Source organism: Tachypleus tridentatus, chromosome 2, assembly GCF_004210375.1.
Source record: "Tachypleus tridentatus isolate NWPU-2018 chromosome 2, ASM421037v1, whole genome shotgun sequence".
In the NCBI taxonomy this organism is placed as follows: Eukaryota; Metazoa; Arthropoda; class Merostomata; order Xiphosura; family Limulidae; genus Tachypleus; species Tachypleus tridentatus.
Window position 1 is genome coordinate 109,095,725 of NC_134826.1, and position 19,562 is coordinate 109,115,286.

General features: G+C 29.8%; 1 pseudogene across 1 annotated transcript in view; it reads right to left on the reverse strand.

Annotated features, from left to right (window-relative positions):
* Positions 1–19,562, reverse strand: part of LOC143244816 (twitchin-like) — a 296,421-nt pseudogene that overhangs the window by 207,102 nt on the left and 69,757 nt on the right. Inside the window, exons 18-23 of the transcript XR_013025339.1 lie at positions 17,934–18,010; positions 17,221–17,387; positions 16,041–16,153; positions 13,924–14,034; positions 9,926–10,033; positions 1,877–1,987 (exon numbers count right to left, since the gene is read on the reverse strand). The product of XR_013025339.1 is annotated as a twitchin-like (transcript). The remainder of the gene's footprint in view (positions 1–1,876; positions 1,988–9,925; positions 10,034–13,923; positions 14,035–16,040; positions 16,154–17,220; positions 17,388–17,933; positions 18,011–19,562) is intronic.

Consider the following 19,562-nt stretch of genomic DNA (forward strand, 5'->3'; position numbering starts at 1 on the left):
AATGGTTTTTAAATAAGACCAAAGCAAACTATAATTATATAAATATAATTATTTATGCAAGCTAAAAATATTTTTAAGCAGATTACATCAAAATGAAAGATGACTATTTAATGTACCTTCATTTTTTTGAGGTATTGATGGAAGTAAAACCCATATTGCATTGGTGATATACCATCTATCAAGTTAAATCTTAATTTTACTGGCCTCATATACTTCAAAAAAAAAAAAAAAAAAGAGAGAAAGAGAGAGAAAGACCAACTTCCCACATCTTTACCACCTTTCACTGCCTGCAAGAAGTGCAAAGGTGATTGACCACAAAAATAATAATCAGAATAGAATATATCAATCAGGAGAAACAGCAGAACTGTTCTTTATGTTGGTATTCCAGCCTCCAATATGACGTTTGGACAAATACCAAGAGGTTAAGGTACTATTATATTAACTATATATAAACAAGGGGTGGACAAACAAAAAGTGCACCCCCCATTGTTATTAATTTGTTATATCATTTATTAAATTATAGAAAAATACGTGACACTGTATGATTTTAGAATGCATTCGACAATATTTGTTCAAATATGATGATATATCATTATATAAAATCCTTATTTTAACACTAGTTTCCGTAAGTACCTGAACTATTCATGGTTTTAGTTAAATTTTGTCATAAAAAGCATTATGCTCCTGCTATAGTTTTTTTAGAACTTCTTATTCCAATTAATCTACAAAATGACCAAACACATTGCTTTGCAATTGTGAAATCATTAAAAGATATTTTAGAAATAAAGTAGTTGATTGTTTAGCGTTTATTGGCACAAAGCAACTGGACTATGTGTGCCAAACAACTAGTAAAAATATAAAATCATTAAAATATGTAAAAAGAAATCATGCTAAAATAAAACCTAGTCCAATTTTCTGAATAAATTCTTAAATAGAATTAAAAAGACCAATGGCTCTTAACAATTTTAAAACACAAATGAGGTGGACAGTGTCACTATTGCCAATGACACTGTCCAATGTCAAGGGTGAACCATGGTAAAAATATGCTTAAAATGGGCCTGTCACTCTTGATTATAACAATGGCATGACAGTAAAATGTGGGCTATTGTGGCCTGGGTGTCACACAGACCATGCATTGGTACACCAGATAAAAGAAAGTGATGACTTAAAAAACTGTAACCAATGTGTAGCCTAGCCAGGAAAACTTCCTCCTTCTGATCCTTATAAAAGCAAGATGGCCAAAGAGCAATAGCAGATTATCAGAAATAGGAGAATTGATGTTATGTAATGTTAAGTTGAATTACCTGATATAAATCTGATTGAAAATTTATGATCTGAGCTAAACCGATTAACAAAAGATCACAAGCCAAACAAGGAAGATGAACTTTTTGAAGTACTCAAAAGACGGCAGTCAATCACTCAGAAATATCTGCACATACTCACTGAAAATATGCCACACTGATGTCCAAAAGATGCCAACTAAATAATAACTTGCAAGACTAGTTTTTGTTATTTTGAATTTCATTAAATGCACCAAAACAGATTTCCACAGATGAGTCTCAATTTTAACCAGAAAAATTTAATACTCAAAAAAAAAGGAGGAAGAACTTGTAAAGAATCTGAAAATAAATCTAGAAAAATATGACTTAGTGTAAGAATAAATAAGCTTTTAAAATAAATGCACTGTGAAAAAATCTTCACAACATGCCACAATGCAGCTGGAAAAACTTAACAAGCAATTATTGTAAAATTGAAATAAAAATTCATGCCAAAGAAAAAGAAGACAAAACCTTGAAGAAAAAGTTGACTATGAAAATAGAAAAATGACAGAAGGAGGATGGAAAGAAGAAGAAGAAGATTTCCCACATCCTCCAACCTGTTTTTGTGGTTTTTTCACTTTTTGCAGAATAGGCCAATCAGGTATTATCTCTGCCAGTGATTTCTGTCGACCATACTCCTCTCGTAAAGTACGTTGTTCCTCAAGCTTCTACAACACAACAAACTAATACTGTTGGCCAATATAAGAATATTTATAGGTACCAATGGACCAAATACAATTTCATATCAAATAACATTTAAAAATACTAACCTGAACATAAGAATTCAAATGTAATATACAGATACTTGTGTGATAACATTGAACAAGTGTAAACACAAAAGATTAACATTTTAATCGGGTGCTGATATAAAATTTCACTAATATGCTTAATTTAATGCATGAACCTGTATAGTGAGACAATTAAAACAATACAAACATTCTCAAAATACAAACTATATTGGCATAATACTAGTACAAATACATTAAAATAATTATACTGTATTTTAGATGTGTTGTATTATACTTAGATAGACAATGCAAAGTATTTAACTGTTCTTTTTCTGGTAGAATAACTTGAGTTGAATTTCACATGTTTGTATCATTTTGAGGAAATATTAATTTCATAATTTTACAAGTAATCCAAACAAAAATTCCAAAGAGCAAGACAGTTTTTGTCTTTCATAACACATCTTATAAAACATTTGATGAAAATAACTGGGTAGTAGACTACATACTATTATAAAGAGAGAAAACCCATACTGATCCTACTTAGTAATCTTGTTAATAATATCTAGTTCACTTGTTACTCATACTGAGGTCTCTTGTTAATCATACCAAGAACTCTTGTCACTCATGCCAATTTCTCTTGTTAATCATAATGAGATCTCTTTTCAGTCATACTAAGTTCTTTTATCACCCACACTGAGTTCTCTCCTGTCATTGATACAAAATTCTTCTGTCATTCAAACTGAGTTCTTTTTTAAACGAAAATTTTTAATTTACGTACCTATTATAATACAATAACAATTATATTTTAATAAAATTCTACTACCATCAGGATTCAGTGTTATACAAATGCAAAGAGCCATTTTGACATCTATATCGAAAGGACATCATGTTTTCCTTTTTAAAAGAGTTATTTGGTATTATAAGTGTTAAAATAGATGTCTTCAAGAAGTCTGTTCATATAATTTTAAAATACATCAACAAAAGGTTTAAGAAACAGCTATTCCAAACTAAGATTACATAAAATAAGAAATTGTACTTTTTGAACTGAGGATAATTTTTTGTTATTTTAATACTGAATATTAACATTTTATTATGCTAAAAACGTATTTCTGATAAGTACTTATTTTTTCTCACTCAAAACTATTTTGATTCTTGATTGCCCTCTAATCAAAGATAATTTTTTTTGATAAAAGTGCACCAGTCTTTTATACCCCATCAGTTTTGTGTCATTTTAATACATGTGCTGATCAAATGATACTGTCCATCAATTATACGTTGCCCTCTATATTAGCATAGCTAGCTTGTTCTACTATTCTAGACATATACCCATGTGACATAATAGGCTAATGATGTAGCTGTCTGGAACACATCAAGAAACACATTGATTGCTACAACCAGAGTTCAAACTTTACTTAATCCTATAATCGCATGGTGTAACAAGTGGCATGTACCTCTAAACCCAAACAAAACACAAGTAATTATGTTCTACTGATGCTTTAAAAGGAAAAATACAAATCTACCCAAAACCAAACTAATCCTGTTAGGCTCTAACACCAAATTCAATGAGTCCATAAAATTTCTCGGTATCACCTTCAATTGGTCATTAAACTGGACAGATCACTTTGGCAAAATTTGTAAATCTGCTAACCAACGTATTACTTTTCTTAGAAGAATCAGAGACATTCACAAAGGATGTTTGCCCAGTTCCATCATATCCATTTATAAATTATATACCAGACCACTTACTAAATATGGATGCATGGTCACATGTAGCATGTTCAATAACCTTATGCAAAATCTTAAAGCATTAAAATATCACGTAATTCATACAGCTTACCAATTACTAATGCATATTACCCCAAGTTACCTGGATTCACTTGAGACATTACCAAGACTCAGAGACAGAATCCAAAATTCAGCCAAAAAATTTTATCATACAGCCAGCACAAGAAGTGTGTTAAAAAAACAATTTTCAGCTTTAGCTGCAATGCCTGACACATGGCATACCCACCAGTTTCCTTATTTTATTTGTAATATGCAGTGTATTAACCATCAAGATTTTCAATTTCCATTTCAGGTACACAGCTCAGGTACTTCCTGGATAGGTAATCTGGTGTTCAAAGAGTGAAAGTGAGTTTTTTCAGGGTTCTCCTGTTTCCCCCACACCCAATTCTTGGCATAGGATCCACTAATCCCCTGCTGCCCTGAAGAACTTTAAGTCCCACATCAGCCATTGATTTTGTGATAGCAATCACTGCCTGTTATCAGTTTTTTTCAATACTGCTTGCTACTTGAAATAAATCTTGATTTACACAAATTCCCCATTGTATTTTAAAATTCCCTCATTTTATTTCAAAATTTCTCCTCTATTATAAGTACATATAGTTGTGTATGTGCAGATATGCACATATATGTGTGTGCATATGTATATATATAATATTATTTTTCTTTTTTTTTTCTTCTCACAAAGCCCTGCTTAAGATATGAATCATGAGTGGGGCAAAGAGAAAGATTTTTCTGAATGCCCCCAGTGACATCTGCCCTAAGCTACAGTTTGGGTCATTTCACCTGAATTACCTACCAAGGTTTTTGCTTTTATTTGCTACTATTCTAGAGTAATCCTCCATTTTGAGAATTGACAGATGCAAATCAAAAACACTGACACATCAGTGAAGAAGAAGGATGGGAAGTGAGTGAGACAAGGTAAGTATCTATTTTCAGCTAAATAAAATGTTAAATTCCAAAAGTGTCTTACCTCTCTCACCAAACATTATTATCTCACATTGCAAAGGTGGAGGGGATGGTGAAGGCACATCAATATCTAACCAAGAGGAGAGCAACTGCACTGAAAAAACAGTGGTGCAAGAACATGAAAAGAAAGCACATCTGTGAAGTATAGCACACCTTCTGAAACAACTATGGTCTCTGCTCTGTAATTAAAACAGAAACAAAAAGAGGACAAATCTCAGTGGGCAGGCACCTATGCAATTTAAAAGAGATGTACAGCTTCAAATTAGTGCAAAAGTGCTGTAAAATCATTATTTGAGACAGTACAGTAGGAACAAACATTTTGTTGCATCAGAATATGTTAAGTGTGTTACACCCAGGCAAAACATTCAGTGTAAATATGTTGAATAAGATATTGAGATCAATAGGTGCAGTCCTCCCACATAAAAAACATTCAAAGTAAGTGCCTTGAATATGTCAGATGAAGAATAACATTAGAGAAATAAATGTAACTGTGAGAGTTTTTATAACCAGCCTACAGTCAGCAATCATGCCATACTTTGTCAAATATGTATCAAGCTATAGCACATACCAAATATAATGATAGTAAACAATGATATAATGCCAGATATAAAAAAATTAACAACATGTGACTTGGGCTGAAGTACAGTGAATTGCATATTAAAAGGTCAAGCGTAGCTACTTAAGCAAAAAATATACAGGGATAGCATTTTGGGACACATCATATTATGTCAAGTGCTGTCCAGCTGTTCAAAAACATCAGTAGGTGTGCCTTGCATATGCTTGTGAGATTAAGAAGTGCTGTCTGACTGAGTAAAAAACATTCAGGTAAAGTGCCTTGTATACATTATATTAAAAAATTTGACCAAGTGTAGTCTGCCTGAACTAAAATTTCCAGTGGAAGCACCTTACTGTAAGACATAAAAATCTACGAGTGTAGTATGCATGGACAACACCCATGGAGAAGCACCTGAGATAGTGAATATTATATTATTATATAATCATTGTTTAGTAATGAGTATAATGATAAGGGCCAACTTCTTGCTAAATGGGTACACATGATATATAAAATCTAATTTTGTTTGTTACACAAAACCCATTCAAAAGGAAACTTCCACAACCAACCATTCCATTCACTGAAAAACAGAAGTGACAGGGATTCCTGTGCTCCAGTAGATAAGAAAGGGGAGGCAATACATGTTGAGGAGTCCAGAGGAATGACACACCTGAGACAGTGTAATGGGTGTCTGTGATGTCCTATTTTAAAAAAACAGTAAAGATGATCCAGAGTCTTAAAGCACAGAGATCTAGTTTTGGTCCCCCCTTGCTTGCTGATATAGCTGATAGCAGTTGAATAGTCAGAATTAACCATAACCATCTGCTCCCTCAGTAACAAAAAAAATTATACAAAGCCTGACAAACCATTGAAAGTTCCAGAATGTTGAAAATATAGATTAGCTTCCTTCACAGATCATTGACTAGACATCTCTTGGGAGTCAACAAAAATCCTAAACCCACCAAGAATAAACAGATGAGACTCTGAATAAGTTGAAGAATGGAACTCCCACCATGATCAGTTCTCTCTCAAGCCACCAAGCAAGGTGTCGGCCATTCTATAATGATGAAGAGTAATGAGACGGTCCATGGGATTGTTGGAGAAGTTCTACTGGTAAAGAAACATCCATTTAAGAGAATACATGTGAGTCCAATCCATGCAAATCAGAGCATTCAAGAAAATCCACCTCCCCAAAAGAAATACATCTCCTTTGCACAATGAGAAAAGGAAGAAATAGGACCATTGAGACTGTCTGCCCCATATCCCTGAACCAAAGTGGAGAAGACTGGCCTCGAAAAAGGTGGAAATGAAAGAGAAAAACCTGAGTGGAATACATTGTTGAGTGTGGTTAAGAATGGACTTCTTTAATGGGATCAGAGAACTCTAACCAATTAGCTTGGGCATGGAAAGAGGTGAACAAAAGCCAGTCATCCATAAAAAGGACAGTCTGAAGACCCAATGAGTGAAAGTAAATGACAAAAGAACATACTACTCAATAAAACAAACAGAGCTGAAAGAAAAACAGAATGGCAGTGCTCGGAACTGGATTATGCAACCCTCATGGTGAAAGCAAAGAAAACAACATTACACTGGAGCAGTCAGAGTAAAAAGTAGATAACCATTACAACGATTTGGTCATTCAGAGTCCCAGAAAAAAGAACAAAGTGGCAGGTAGCACTTCATGGTGAAGAGAGGTAGCTCCAGAGAAGAATTCAATTGAAACAGATCTATAATGAGTCTTCAGTCTCCTATCTATCAAAGGACAACAATTAGATGTGAGTAAAATTCAGGTAGAGTGGATGCCACCAGATTAACAGCCCCTTTGTGTTGCAGGTATTGAATTGACTAGGCAAGACAACTGGAAGAATTACAATCCCAAAGAGGAGGGAAGGAGATTCTGAAGTGAAGAGTGGAAATGAAGGCAGAAACCTTCAGATAGATCCCATATAACCTATGGAACTGTTGTAAAGTGTAGCAAAAAAGACATGTAAATTAAACATAAAAGAACATCATTACTAACAAACTACACAAACCTAAAAATTTGTAGAATTTACAAATTACATAAAAATATAAAATCTACAATACTATGAAATTTAACCTAAAACGTAAAAAATAGGCAATACCTTAAGTTTAAAACTATTAAAGGAAACACAGAAGATAAAAGATACATAGATATCATACTTACGTCTTTCCAAAAAGGTGTAAGACAAAGGACATGAGAGTAAAACCTACCTTGAAGAACATAAGAATCAAAAGGTATCCAGTTAACAATAACAAATTTTAACTCTAAACCAAAAGTAGATGTGACTACCAGTAAAGAAAAAGGAACTTACGAACTAAATAAGGTAAATAGTGAAAAGAAGTATAAATAATGAAGAAACACACCCATAAAACTGTCCAAAGTTACTATCATCTTTACATAAATTATCATGAAAACCTGTAAATATACAAAAATTAAAAACAAAGAAATAATCACACTCTAAATGCAAATTTAAACTAAAGTAACTTAGATGGTAAAAGAATTATAAAAATCTAACTTAGCAAATACTAAGCAGAGAAAACATTAAAAACCTAAAGTATCATGTGTAGAAATTAAGTTAATCTACACAAGCTCACATTACCTCACTAAATATTGGTATACTTACTGAGAGTGAGAAATACATGCTAAAAACCTTGCAACATATTTTCTGAAATAAAATACCATACCTAAGCCAGGAGATTACGTGGAAGTGCAGTAAGCGGTGCAAAGTGCCATAGAAAGAAATTTACAACCAGCAGTTATATTCTTCCTTAAAAAAAAATCATAATGTGAAAGGAAGAAATTACTGACCAAACATAAGCTATGAACTAAAGCTTCTGCTTTCCAAGCAGGCTATGTTGATTCTAACACCGTATTAAACCTTGAATTCATAAAAAACATCAGAATTTGTAAATATGAAATATTTGTAAAACAAATTAGTAGAAACAATGAAAATCAATCACAACAAGTTGAAACTTGAAGTTGAAACAAATAAAAATTTGTAATCAGGAATAATAAAAATTTTGTAGATAAAAAGTTAGCAAGTTAAATACCAGTGTATATACTACAGTGCCAACTGAGAAAGTGAATATTGCTCTAGAACAGTAGAGGGACTTAGCTGTGCTAGTATTGAGGGTGCGGTATATTTAGTGAAGGATAGTCACATGTTCCAAAATGGCACAAAACTGATGAGATATAAAAAACTGGTGTGTTGTTAGTGAAAAATTTAGCAATACTTAGAGGGATTAAAAGTCTTTGAGTGAGAGGAAATGAGACCATACTGGAAAACAAAATTATTCAGTTATTTAGTCAAAATAGACTACAGAATAAACCCTTGATAGATTAAATGTGTTTTCCATAAAAACAAATACTTCATTAGAAAAAAAAAAATCTTAGAGTAACCTGTTCTCTTCATATTAGTTTTAAGATAAGGACAAAATATAGAATATTACATCAGCTCTTTTGCCAGATCTCTATACTAAGTTCTTATTAAATAATATATATATGGGTCTCACACTAGCTATAAATTCATGTTTTATACACATGTATCATAATAATTAAGACAAATTCAGGAAACACAACAGTTACTAAAATTATCATTTAACAAGAAAAAAAAAGTTACCTTTTGTTACTATAATTTAGAAAGAAGAAAATGTAGAACATTGGTCCAAGAATACTGGTATGAGACAAAGGTCCTGGACTTAAATCTAGATTGAGACAATTCTTAACATTCTTATCTGTTAAACTGGCACCCAAATATTAGTAGAGTCATTGCATCTCTAATGGCCAAACTATAAGTGTATGGTAAATTTATTCACCTGCACACACTTGGCTAAGCTGTTAGCTTAATGTCATAAATACCTAAATGATGGAAGAACAGTCAGTGTGTGTGTGTGTGATGACTTCATAGGATTACTGGACAGTTGTGTGCCTTTTAAGTCATTATATTTTGCTGTAAATACAAGAGCAAAACTTTATCAGTGTAGAACTGGTAGATGTAGCTATCATCCAACATTTAGTGGTATTTCAAAGTTTCCTTTGTAGTAATTTTCTATAGCATAAAAATACATTTATCATCTGAATTATATTTTTCCATTTACAATAAATGTATCTTTCACAGGAAAGGCAACTGATCACAATGAGCTTTATAAAAAAAGCAATTAATCTCTGCATGCTTTCTTCCACGCTCTATAAAGGCATAACATTTTAATGATAAGAATATACAATAAAAAAGTACAAGTTAGAAAGAATAATAATCAGCTTTCCAAAATACTAAACTAACATAACGTGAAGTAAAGTGGTACCTGCTCTCAAACATTCTCTAATAAAGAAAGTGAGATTTTACACTTGATACTTTATTCAACCTCAACAACTAAACAAATCACAGCAAACACTATCAAAATTAAATACCTGAGAAAAAAATATACATTGATTAAATTTTATCAATATAGATATGCTTAAATTTTACAAATACATTATAGTATTTGTCGTTCAATGTTTATATATATATATTTATATGTATGTGTGTGTATAATTTTCCTTTAACATTACATACCTTCTTTTCTACTGGTTTTTTCAGAATTTTTTCATCTTTCCTTTCTTGTTGCTGTGTGGGTTTGACTTTAAGTTTCTTTTCTTCTTCAGGTGCTTCCTCAGGTTCAGGCTATAACAATATACATAAATGGTAAAATTTAAAATAAAATAACCTATACAGTTGTTCACTACTAAGCCACTTTTTATATAGTAATTGAAAACATCTTTCTTCATGTAGTATTTGAATTGTTTAAGGATTTCAAAAGGCTTTGCTTTAGCTGGAAATACTGAACACACTGACTAAAAAGTATCATGTAGGATGTAAGAATTATGAGATCACCAGATTTGGTTATTTTTACAATGGTAACAAATTTATACTTCAAAATTATCACTTCCTAACTGCTAAGATAAATCTTTAAACATTATTTAATATTAGTCAAAATTAATTGAATGTTACTGCAAAGTTTTATCTATGATCACTAGTTTAGCTTTTTCAAAATACTAGAATTTAATGTCAGAACTGACAGTTTAATGCCCAAATAATCGTTTTTTAGTATTTTTTAAGTAATGACATTATTAAAAGTATACAATGTTAAAATGTTTTTTCTCCTGAAGAAACAAATGTTTAAACATAAAACATTTATTTAAAATTATCTGGCTGAAAAAAGTAGAAAATGGAAAGCTATAGAAAACAGGATAAAAGCTTTGGGTAGTCTGAAAGAAAAGAGAAGACATAAAGTTTGAAGAAACACAATAAGACGTATTTTAACAAAATTAAAAGCTAGTTAGAACCTCATGCAATATTTTTCTGGAAGCACTGGTGCATGAGAAAATGTACCTAAATAATTACTGCTATAAATTTAGCAAAATTTAGTGCTTATCATACAAGTGTTCTGAAATTTCTCTTTCAGAAAAATCTTATATTATAAAATTGATAACTATATTACACAGGTGTTTTCAAAATAAAAATAATTTAATAGATAAAATAAGGAACTGTAGGAGTTGGCTAAAAAATACTGAGTATAGTACCTTTTAACTGAAATTAAATAACCTCAATTAAGAAGCTATTACAGCTTCCAAAGAATGAATTTATTCAGTAAAATCAAATTCATTTTGCAATATATTCTAAGTTACTACAATCAGTTCTCTTCATGTTTGCCATTAATATGCACAGCTAAGTCAAAGTTTAGTTTTGTTAACAGACAACAAAATGCACACAGTCCTTAAGAGAGTAAAAATGAGCATTAGGAATTGACATACAAAAACATTTAAGTTTAGTATGCCAAAAATATATTATAAACACTGACTACAATCACTATGTCACAAACTAATTTATAAACATTTTTGCTCAATACTACCAATTATATCAAAGTCTGATTTCAGAAGTTCTAAATTTTATTTATAACTATATGAATTTAGATGTTATAACAAACACTTAATCTGCAAGTTTATTAATATAAGACATTAAAGTAAAATAATTCTTATAACTTCATGCACGTGTTCTTATTACTAAAATTATGATACTATGCAGGCAAAAATAAAGGAATTGGTATTATTAATTAAGAAATCACAACAAAGTCTGAGCATAACAAGGCTGGCATACTGGTTATTTGGTCTGTTAAATTCTGTGTCAGAATTAGTGAACATCCAAATTTATGTATCAAGCTCATCAAAAATATTAAGTATTCATTATCTTGCATAAAAGTAAATATCTTTATAATTTATGAAATAAATATTTTTCTGTGGATTTTAAATAAAAAAAACATTCTACTATGATTCTTTCTTTCTTATTGAGTTGAAATGTTCACCAATGTCTAATAATATGAAAACAGAATAAAAACTGTTTCCTTTGTCAAAAGGAATGAATTACACTTGAGAGTATCTGTTTAGAGTTAACCAATAATTTATGTTAATATATGGTATGATGCTCTACCAATTATGATATATACAGAGAGTGTGCCAGATATGTAGCTCTATAACGAATGTTCTGCCACCAGATTCCTGCATATACTAATTGTACAATGATCAATTTTCATTGATTATTGTCAATTTCTAGAATTATGTTTATAGTTCTTGAAAACACATGCACACAACTAGAAGCTCTGAATCATCACAGATAAAACTGAGTTAGCAATAAGTTACAGGGCTTGAGAAAAAAACACATGCTTAGTTTCATTTGCAGCAAAACGTTTTGATAATTCAACAACAACAAAAAAGTTAAAGGTTAGTTGTTTTTTTATGAAAATAACATTTTAAGTTATAGTTTTATTTAATAAAAATGTTTAATTACATTTCCATCAGACATACTATACCTTCATTAATAACAGGAAATTAAATTAAGAAACAATTTACAATTATTTTTACAAAGACTGTTAGATATATTTGTTGTCAGACTATACTATTTATATCAACACAAAGCCATTAAGCACTATAACATATGAACAACAATGCTGCAGTAACATTGCTAATAGTTTCTTTTGTCAAAGCTTTGTACATCTGCTTATCTGGTAAGACACTCAGTAAATCTAGCATACAAGTTAATGAAACTTTCCTTCTTGAAATAAGTCAAATAGTTAGCTATCTCATACCACAACGGAGGAGAACCCAACAAGTCCATATGACACCATTCTTTTTTTTTAAGAAAACCTGGGACCAAATCCCTGTCATACCATTAAATGGCACTAAATTAGCAGCCAAAATACAGAATATAAATTAGGTGCTAATTAGTCTCTAGTACTAAAAAAAATATTATGTAATTACTCATCATATATAGGTGATCATAGAAGCTAGTAATCATGAATTTTTTTTATTTTTAAATTAATAAATACAATGAGTATCAATCTTTTATATTTTTTCCTACAAATATAATTCAAGAAACAACAGGAAGTACACACAAATATAGAGTTTGACTACAAAAAGAGTGACTATAATTTATAAGTAACAAGCTGAAATACCCACCAAGTGATGGAAAATGTCTAAACTTAATTAAAGCAATATAAGTTCAATAGCAATCACATACTTCAAAGTGATAACTTTGACAAAACCTTTATCTCAAAATTTATAACAAAGCCCTATCACAAACAGCATTTGCAGTTTGGTTTCTACCAACAAATAAAACTTTTGAGGTGACTCCCACCCTTGAACATTACATGAGAAAAGCATGGTTTTTTTGAGAAACAATCCAGCAACTTTCATATTTTTACTTTGAAATCATTTAAAATATTCAACACTGTATAGAGCATCAACCAGCCAAGACTGTTTGAACTTGACGTAGCAGACTGGCAGTAATTAACCAACAGCATTCACAAAAGAAAAATAGGGTTAAGTTCAATTTTTCATACTTCATGGTGTTTATATAGAAATTTTGTTTCATATTGACTCACTAGGTTCAAAGGAGTTAGGGTGCAAACAAACACACATTTCATATTTATATTCTGTAATTTTTCTTCATTTGATATTTTTTCACATACAATACCACATAAGCTAAGCTGTAAGAAACAAAGACAAACAATTTTTAATCACTGCATGAAGCTACACCTAAAATATCAAAGAAAAACAATTAATAATCTGGCACAATGTAGTTTTCAGTTCACATCTGGACAAATCAAACTAATAAAAAAAATTAGACTATGTACTTATATAATAATTAGTCTTAATTAACACTCCTACAAAAAGACGTTTCTAGTCCTGATTTCTCCAAGCCCGTTCCCCTGGCTGTGGTTTCGCTAGATAGTAGATAGGGACAGTGGGGATCTCATTAATCCATTCATTAATGGATTTAAATGGCAATTTCATTTAAATACAAAATTATTAGCCTAATATTAATAACCTTTCAAGTTGCTCTGGGGCCTATTAGGTCCCACTTTTCGTAGGAATGTTAATGTGAAGTAAAGAAGATGTGAATTACAGAATCTTTGGAAAGATAAAGAAAAAGTGTATAGAGATAAAGTGAAAAGTGGAGATAGAGAAGGAGGATGGAAAGAAACAGTAAAAGTTTTTTTTTTCCTCTCATCCTCCAACCTGTTTTTGTGGTTTTTTCACTTTTTGCAGGACAGGCCAGTCTGGGATTAACTGTGCCAAACTTTTCGGTCGGCCAGCCTCGTCTCGTGAACCACGACGATCCTCAAGTTTCTACAATACAACACACACATATTGTTGACCAATACAAAAACATATGCCTGGCAGTAGATGAAATGAAATAATAACTGTGAAAAACAAAATAAGTATAGACACATGTAATTACTTTATTAGAAGAAAAGTAATTGCATGAACGTAACTCATCAAGTTATAACACTGATACACAGTCTGTCTTCTTTGCTTACAAGGTTCTTCGTGCAGGCAGTAACTTAATGAAAATAACATACAGAACAACATTTAAAACTTGAATGTCTAAACAGATATATTGAAAGGAACATGGTCCTAGTTTAATTATAAAATTATTTTTTAACCATTGCAAAATAAACAAAAATAGATAATAAAATGAAAATACAGTCTGAAGATAATGCATTTCTTATAAATGCCTCATAAAGCAACGATAATTTTAAAGAAAAAGAAAGCTACTTTAAAATAAAAAAAAACAAGAGGATGAAACAGGTTTCTAAGGCATTGGTTTCCAGTTTCGTTCCAAATGTAAAGAGGTTATGTTCTACTTTCTTTGTTTTTGTTGCTTTTTTGGTGTATTTATTTCATGTAGTTAGTTCTATCCAATTTTATGTTTTACTTTTTACACATTTTATACATGGGCTTCTTTGACAATATTTTCAACTTCACATGTATATATCTATAATTGTAAACTTTAACTACCCTCTCTTTGCTTTTATGCGATTATCTAAGTGTTACCATAATGAGACATACAGAAATTTGCTTGAATTTCATAACCTTTATTTATATATTCAATTTGCAATCCACTTGACTTACTTAGAATATTTTGTTTAGTTTTTCACAAACTTTATTTAATTAACCATTAAATCAATACTTAGTACAATTAAATTTATATACAAAAATAACTAAAACCATTCTAACACATCCCAAAAGAGTCTAAAAACTGTTCACACTATTTAAAATAATTTTCAAGAATTTGTACTCAAAATAACTTATTTTATTAAACAATTAAAATTAATACTTAATGAGCATATTCTCATAAAAGAAGGTTTAAACATTAATTAGCAAATGCTATACATTTATTAAAGAGTTATCAAGACTTTGTATTTTTTGTTGCAACACATTTTCAAATTTAACAATACAAAGCAATTATGTAAATAAAAATATATGGTAATATTAAATATATGTTAAAATAGTTATTGTTTCTAAAGATAAAGCAAATAACATCAAAAGTAATAGCTATGAATATAATCATCCAGTCACAAAAGCAAAGAAATATATATTTAATATATTTATTTGAAATTAAATAAGAGGAATTCTTGAAAATTTTATTCCAAAAACATTAAATTAATTACAACGTTTTCAGTTGTTCTACGATTATCACAATAGTTTGAAACCACATGTATTTCATTTCAATGGAGGAATTATTAACTGTGGTTAACCATTTCAAGTAATAAAAAAGTTTCAAACAATATATTGTCTAAACATTTGAAAATCATAATTTAACTTATCAGCTATTTAAAAAAGTTCCATAAGTTCAAACCAGACCTTCAACTTTCAATCTATGTACCAAGAGAAACATATTTTAAGGCCTTTTTAAATTTAACTGTTTTACACAAAGCATGTATGTTCATTTCTGAATAAGTAAAGAATACAAACTATAAAAAATTGGATACATATTGAGTGTATGTAATTCTGCTCCTGGCTTGATGAAAAATTCCTAAAAAGTAACTACATATATTAAAATGCTAACATTTGTATGCAACGATTTTCCACTTGAAGGTCTCACATATAAAAGTTGCACATAAGGTTCTATTTCTTAATCAATCACCTCATTGTTAAAACTGTAAACTTCATAGATTTTATTATAATGAAAATAAAGAAGCACAATATCAGTATCAAAATTTAAATTTTAGTTTTTGAAAGAAAGTAATACATCATAAAATTATTTGATTAATCTAAATCTATAATACTGAGATGAAGGGTTTCCAATATAAACAAAATATGTTGAAAGTAATTAGATGAAAGAGAGTTACCTTCTTTTCTTCTGGCTTTTTTGTAAGTTTTTCCTCTTTTTTCTCCTCTGGTATTTTCACTGGTTTATCTTCTTTCTTTTCTTCTTTTTTCTCTGGTTTCTTTTTTTGAGGTTCTGTGAAATGTTTTCAGAAAAACACGTTTTCAATTAATGATATATACAAACTAATAATAAAGCAATTTGAATTCTTAAATAAAAGCAATAATTTATGAATGCAGAAAATTAATATAACAAATATATATTATTTTGGAAAGATGAAATAAAGGCCAATATTAAAAGACTGTATGCTTAAGGTTGATTATTAACTAAAAGTCATAATATAATTGTAAATTAATATACAGTACTTGTTTAGAGATAGCTTGAACGAGTTCTCGCTATGGGTTCTTCATCATCAAAATGGTTACATGTATTATTTACAAATACTCTTTTTATATTTAGAAAGATAAAAATAAATGGCCAGAATAAATATTCTGTAAACTTAGAATTGGTTAAACACGAGAATTTTCTAAACCAATTTTTTTAATAGTGAAGCAGATATTTGATCCATTTCCAAGCGTATAATTTAACTTAACTAATATTTAATTTTACTTATCAAAAGATACATTTTTATTTTGCTAAATATAACTTTAAATTTTGATCTTCACTGTGGCAAAAATATGTTGTATTGCACAACGTTCTTACAGTGAAATATGAAGAATACAGTATATAATAAGACTTCTTTTCTACTTGATATAAGTGTAAGTAAAATGTTCAACTATATCAAGTGAATGTTGCTTTCTATGTGATACTAGTCTAAGTATATTACTCACCTATATTAATATACTGTTGTTTTCTGTTTGATATTAGTTGCTTTTGTTTCTGAGGTTTTATTTATACTACAAGTCAAAACAGTCATAATAAAAAGACTTGTTTACTGAAACAAATGTAGGCAAACAATCGGAAATAAATATACAAGTTTATAATAAAACTGTTTACACTTTGGAAAATTATAATAATAGTCAATGTTTGTGTATATTATTCAAAATAACATGATTAAACTTTCTATTAAAATTAAGTTTTTAATAAAGTCATTATATTTTCACAATAACGCTTCTAATCTTTCTCAGCCTGAGAACCTGTGTCACATAGATGGACACTAACACAAGCAATCACAACTATCATAAACTATTCTGCCTCTATACCTTTCACAATTAGTTCTGCAGAACTTTCTTCTTTTCCATATTCATTTACAATTTCAACTGAATAGGTTCCAGAGAATTCAACAGTTGTGCTAGAAATCATAAGAATAGCTGTTGACCCATCAAAAGATATCCTGTATTCTCGAGATTCTCTGATGGCTCTTTTGTTTCTAGAATGAAGAAAAACATCCATGTCAAGTAAAAAATAAATAAGAACTGGATAACACCAATCAAAAGTACATAAATAATTAAAATTCCTAAAATGAAAATGTAATTATTTAAAAAATTATTTTTTCTTTGACTGATCTTATTACAATTTTTTTACCTTTTACTAGAACATAGTATTATTTTTAACCATATATTTTAAAATTCGTTCAGGAGTACTATTTCTCTGTGCCAAGTAGACGTTGATTTTTGCTTATTATTAGTATTAGTCCACTACTTCCCTGTATCAAGTGGATGTTTCAGTTTGATATTAATCCAGGTATACTACTAACCTGCACTAAATGGATATTGCTTTCTGCTTGGTATTAATCTAAGCACACTACTCACTTGTCCTAAATTGATTTTTTTTTCTGCTTGACATTAGTCAAGGTACACTATTCACCTGTGCTAAGTGGATGTTGCTTTTTGCTCAGTATTAGTCTAAGTACACTCTTCACCTATAATAAGTAGATTTTGCTTTCTCCTTTATATTATAAAGGTATGCTACTCACTTGTACCAAGAGACTGTTACTTTCTGCTTGGAATCAATTTTACACAGAAACTCTACTGGATTTCCAGCTTCCACAGTCTGAAAGAAATATGATAATATCTCTCATATCAAATGCTCCAGTTAAATTATCTAATACATTATTAAATATTCAATGACCTTTAAATTAAATTTAAAAACTCCATATTTCCTGAATGCAATTTGTTTAGGATTATGAAAGAAGTAAGTACAAAAAAATTTTCTACAATATCTTTTATGTGAAGACCAGAATGCACTGTTGTTTATGGTTTAAAAAAAGATATTTTAGTTTCACTGTGGCATATTGAAAAGATAAGGCAAGATTATATATGTGAAGACCAGAATGCACTGTTGTTTATGGTTTAGAAAAGAAATTTTAGTTTCACTGTGGCATATTGAAAAGATAAGGCAAGATTATATAAAGCAAATTATTTAAAACATGATAATTTCTTATAACTCTGAAAAGTATATATGTCCTTGATACTCTATCATCTTGTCATGATATAAAAGACTGTTGAGTGTATATATTATTAATTTAATTATTTTGAGAGTGAATATTTTATAATTGTTTACTTTTGTTCATAACAAGAGAGTTAGAAGCAATTATTTTAAAGTAAATGTTATGACAGATTTATTTACATAAAACAGTAAGAGTTATATGTTGTGTTTTTAACTCATTGATATCGAGATTATTAATTGTTAGGTGAAATTTATTGAGGTTTAGGAGAGTGTGTAGATAATTATGTAATAAACATATAGACAGTGTGAGATACATGAGAAAAGTAAACAGACAGAGCAAATAAGAAACAAAGTAAGGTCATGCAAAAGAGTTGTTCACACAGAGAAGGAAGACCTAGTGATTGATATATATACATTAAAGTGAGACTAATTGTGTTGAAAGAGATAAGAATGGTTTATTTTATCAAAGAGAGTTTTAAAGTGACTGAACCAGCTTTTGTGGACTTTGAAAAAGTAGTAGGCATTTGCTGAAAGCAGATCTAAGTAAAAAAAAAACACAAATGATTTTAGAAGTATAGGATATAAATGTGGTAACTCAAAATATGAGTAAACTATTAAGAAGCAAGAGTAAAAGCCTCTAACTGACAACTGACAAGCATAACATCTGACAAATTTAACAAGGTTATAGTATTTTATTTCTAGACTTAATACCTACATTAGTATCTAATAGTCAGTAGAGGGCTAATACAAACTTATAAGTATTTACCTGCAAAAGTTATAATCCAAAAACTCAAATGCATTAATAAACTATAACAGATCTTTCTAAAAAGATGCAAGAAAAGTAAAAGTTTTCTCATCCATGACAGACGTTATCATGATTACATGAAGTCTACAAGTGTTATTATCCTTATGGTTTGTTGTGTTGATGTCATACTGCTACTAGATTTCTATATTGTCATATACAGAATATCAACACTCAAATAAGAAAGAAAACATCTTTCGTTTTGAATTTCTTGCATTTTAGGCAATTATTATCACAATGACCACAGTCTGCTTATAAATATTGTTACACATTATAAAAGTTCATGTTTGAAATGTAAATAACATAGGTCACCACTAATATGTTTGTAGAGCAAATTTTTAAATCCTTTACTTA